Consider the following 3,741-nt stretch of genomic DNA (forward strand, 5'->3'; position numbering starts at 1 on the left):
CTGTGGAGCAGAAAGCAAATCAGGGTGCTTCTATCCCGGATAGAAAATCAGCTTCCCCACTTAATACATGTGCCCCAATTTTGAGGGGTTAATTCTGGAGAAAAAAGTGTGTGTTGAGTGTCAGAAAATATGGTAATATATTAACTGAAAAGATGAGTTATTTGAGGGGGCAAAACAATTTGCTAATCAGGTAAAGTTTTGGAAATAGTTGCATAAAAAGGGGCAAGTGTTAAAATGTCAACATTTGTCATGTTAAAGCATAAGAAAAATGATTGTGGAAGGGACAGGTAATCCAAAAACCACTCAAGTAAGGATCATTCTTTTGTAATTTTAAAAGTTAAATGTTTCTTTTCCAAATTACTAAAACATTTCATTTTGACATTGGACTTTCATTTTTTTATTTATAAACTGACATTCCCTACTTAAACATTGAATCGAAAAAGAAAAAAATAGGAAAGAAAAATAAACACAAATTGCAAAAAATCAGTTAATTTTAGGTTGATCAAAAATGTTATGGTTTGATCAAAAACACATTTTTTGTGTGTGTTTTTCCCCCCATTTTTTTCATTTACATTTTTTTTTGTTGGTCTCTGAACTAAAGAAAACCCCCAATTATTCACATAACCCTTGTCTTGTCTCCAAATCTTTTTTTGCTGTAGTTACAATAAAAAGAGATGCGGTTAAAATCAAAGTTACATAAATGTGAAATTCAGGGTTTGACCAGTGCTTTGTACCATTGTTCAAACCATTTATCCTCGTAGATAAAAGAGGCTGTTCTTGAGAGTGATTATCCCCTTTTTGCCATTAAATAGTCCTTTTAACAAACATAAGCTTCTTCTGAAACAACCTTCCTCTGGTGCACCACACCCTCCTCAGTGCCTCCTTCACTTCCTTGTTCCTCAATTTGTAGATGATGGGGTTGAGGAGAGGAGTGACTACACAGTATAAAACAGATACCACTTTGTCTGTCTCAAAAGTGTAGTGAGCCCTGGGTCGAACATACATGAAGGTGATGGTACCATAGAAGGCAGTGACCACAGTGAGGCGGGAAACACAGGTAGCGAAGGCCCTGTGCCTCCCAGTGACAGGGGGCATCCCGCAGATGGTGGAGATGATGGAGCAGTAGGACACCATGGTAAGCAGGAAGGAGCAGAGTATGACAACCCAAGAAACGGTGAAGAATGTTATCTCACTGACTGAGGTGTCTGTACATGACAGTTTCAGTACTGGTGCTAGGTCACAAAAGAAGTGGTTGATCTCATTGGGGCCACAGAAGATGAGATGAGTAGTAGAGATTATAAGTGGCAATAGAGCCAAGAAGCCACTCACCCAGGAAACTACAGCCAATTTAATGCAGACTTTGTTGTTCATCAGTGTGGAATACCTCAGTGGAGAGCAGATGGCAATGTAGCAGTCATAAGCCATGACAGCCAGCAGGTGCACTCAGTGGTGCCCATGAAGAAGAAAAAATAGAGCTGTGCGATGCAGCCAGTAACAGAGATGGTGGTTCTGCCAGCCAGGAAGCCAGACAGCATCTTGGACACAGTGACTGTGGTGTACCAGATCTCCATGAAGGAGAAGTTGCTTAAGAAGAAATACATGGGCGAGTGCAGGTGGCTGTCTTTCCAGACTGTGGCAATAATAACAGCATTAGCCGTGATGATCAAAGCACATGAAAGCAGAAAGATAATGAAGATATGCAGCTGCCACTGGTGCAGACTGTGGAACCAAAGGAAGATGAATTCAGTTATAGAGGTCCCATTCTCTATTTCCATAATTTCCTTGTATTCATGCTTGAATAAGGAGTTAAAAGAGTGACTTATTATTATAAGAATGACTTATTATAAACATAGTTATGGAAAAAAGTATAATTAAATAAAATTACCAAGTTGACATCATCTAACATCTTAAAGTTAGGAAATGTCAGGATTATGCCTGCCTTTGAAGACTAATTTAAGCATTCATGCAATTTTTTGGAAATCTGCATTTGAAAATAAATATGGTAGAACTGGTAGATGTTTTTTTTGATAAAGGAAGACTTTATTTTTTAATGCCTTTTTTCTGGAAAAAATCACTTTCAAGTGCTAGAAGACTAAAAGGTGTAAGAATATGGGAAGGGAAGTTGATCAATTTTTTTTTTTCTGGCTTTGGCAAAAAATACCAATTTTTTTTTATTTTTCCACAAAAAAAAAGCATTTTATGCTAAAAATCAGTGCTCTGAATAAAAAGGTCATTCTAAAAATCAACAAGATGATTTTCAAAGATAGTCAAGGTAGATGAGCCCCCTGCTGTCATTTTCTTTCATAATGCAGACCACATAATTTCCCCTGGTAATTCTAATACGAAACCTAGAAACTAATAGCTGAACTAAATCAGAATTTTAAAAAAGGCATTGATTCATACTTCAAAGATGTCAAAGAAAGTAGAATTCACCAGATCCCTTACTAGGATGGTTCAATTAAAATTATATTTCCTATGTAAACCCTGTTCCTGTCCACATCATTATGACAGTCATTTATTCCATGGTACTTACTATAGCGGATAAATAGAGGATAAATACTTCACTCAGTGCTTATGATTTGCAATGCTCACTGAATAGGGCTCTTCACATTTTTCTAACTCTAACTGGTACTCTGACTTGTTAAATGCACATCAGCACTGAGAATAGATTTGCACTTCTTATGATACTTATCACTGTTATATTTCAGTACCTCTCAAACAAAGATCAATCTACCTTCACAACACCCATGATGGGCCAATGGAAGTGGTATTAGATCTTCATTGAAAAGAAGGCTTTTTTTGAGGCATGGAGTGATTAAAATCAAAAGAACATAATTAGTAAAGAGCCTCAGAGAAAATTAACACCAGGAGGTCATGATTTTTCAGTCACTGAGCATACTCAAGTCACGCTAACTTGTTATGCAATTATTCATATTGCCTATTTGTGAAATGGAGGTATTAAAGTACACACTCACACAGAATGTAGGTACTAACATAGAAAAGATCACCTCTCAAAATTGTTCCTTAGTTCATGTGTGCCAGATCCAAGGCAGGAATTCTGGTGTCCTTAACCTCAATATCTTCACCAGATCACTTTTCTAGGGGTGAAATAGTAGGGATATTGCAAGGATATTGTAGACTCTCCTTTGCTAGAAGTTTTAAGACCTGGTTAGATAGAATTGGTCACAGACGGTGTCAGTATAACTGATCCTGCTTTTGTGTAAGGGAATGAATTATATTATTTCTTGAGATCTTTTCCAGTCGTACACTTCTATGATTTTATGATTCTGTGGAATGAAGAGACCTTGAAACCCAGACTGGTGAATCTTGAACCATTAGAGAACATTCTCCTCTTGCATCAGGAGTTTGCATTCACACACCCATGATTTTGCCATATGATCATTTTTCCGTATTGAAAAAAAACCCCAACTAAATAGATCCAGCTGTCTTGCATATCATTTCCCTGACATAAGCATTAGTAATTTTGACTTCCCTTAAATGATACATTTACAAAAAGAAGGGAATGCCTCATTTTTACCTTTCTCAATTATAATAACTGCTTTCACAAAATCTCAGGCAATATGAAGAGGGAAACCAGTCTCCTTCACTATTTATGTCTGCTACAAGAAAGTAAAGATGACTATTTAAAATATGACTATTTTAAGCAAACAACAAAGTTAAATTATTAAGTCCTACTTTATGAGAAGATAGCATCTCCAAATGAATTGCTAATAAAGAGTG

General features: G+C 36.5%; 1 pseudogene; it reads right to left on the reverse strand.

The window, feature by feature from the left end:
- Positions 1-804: 804 nt before the first annotated feature.
- LOC102380925 lies at positions 805-1,775 on the reverse strand (annotated as a pseudogene).
- Positions 1,776-3,741: the final 1,966 nt, after the last annotated feature.

Source organism: Alligator sinensis, unplaced genomic scaffold (genome assembly GCF_000455745.1).
Source record: "Alligator sinensis unplaced genomic scaffold, ASM45574v1 scaffold174_1, whole genome shotgun sequence".
NCBI classification, from domain to species: domain Eukaryota; kingdom Metazoa; phylum Chordata; order Crocodylia; family Alligatoridae; genus Alligator; species Alligator sinensis.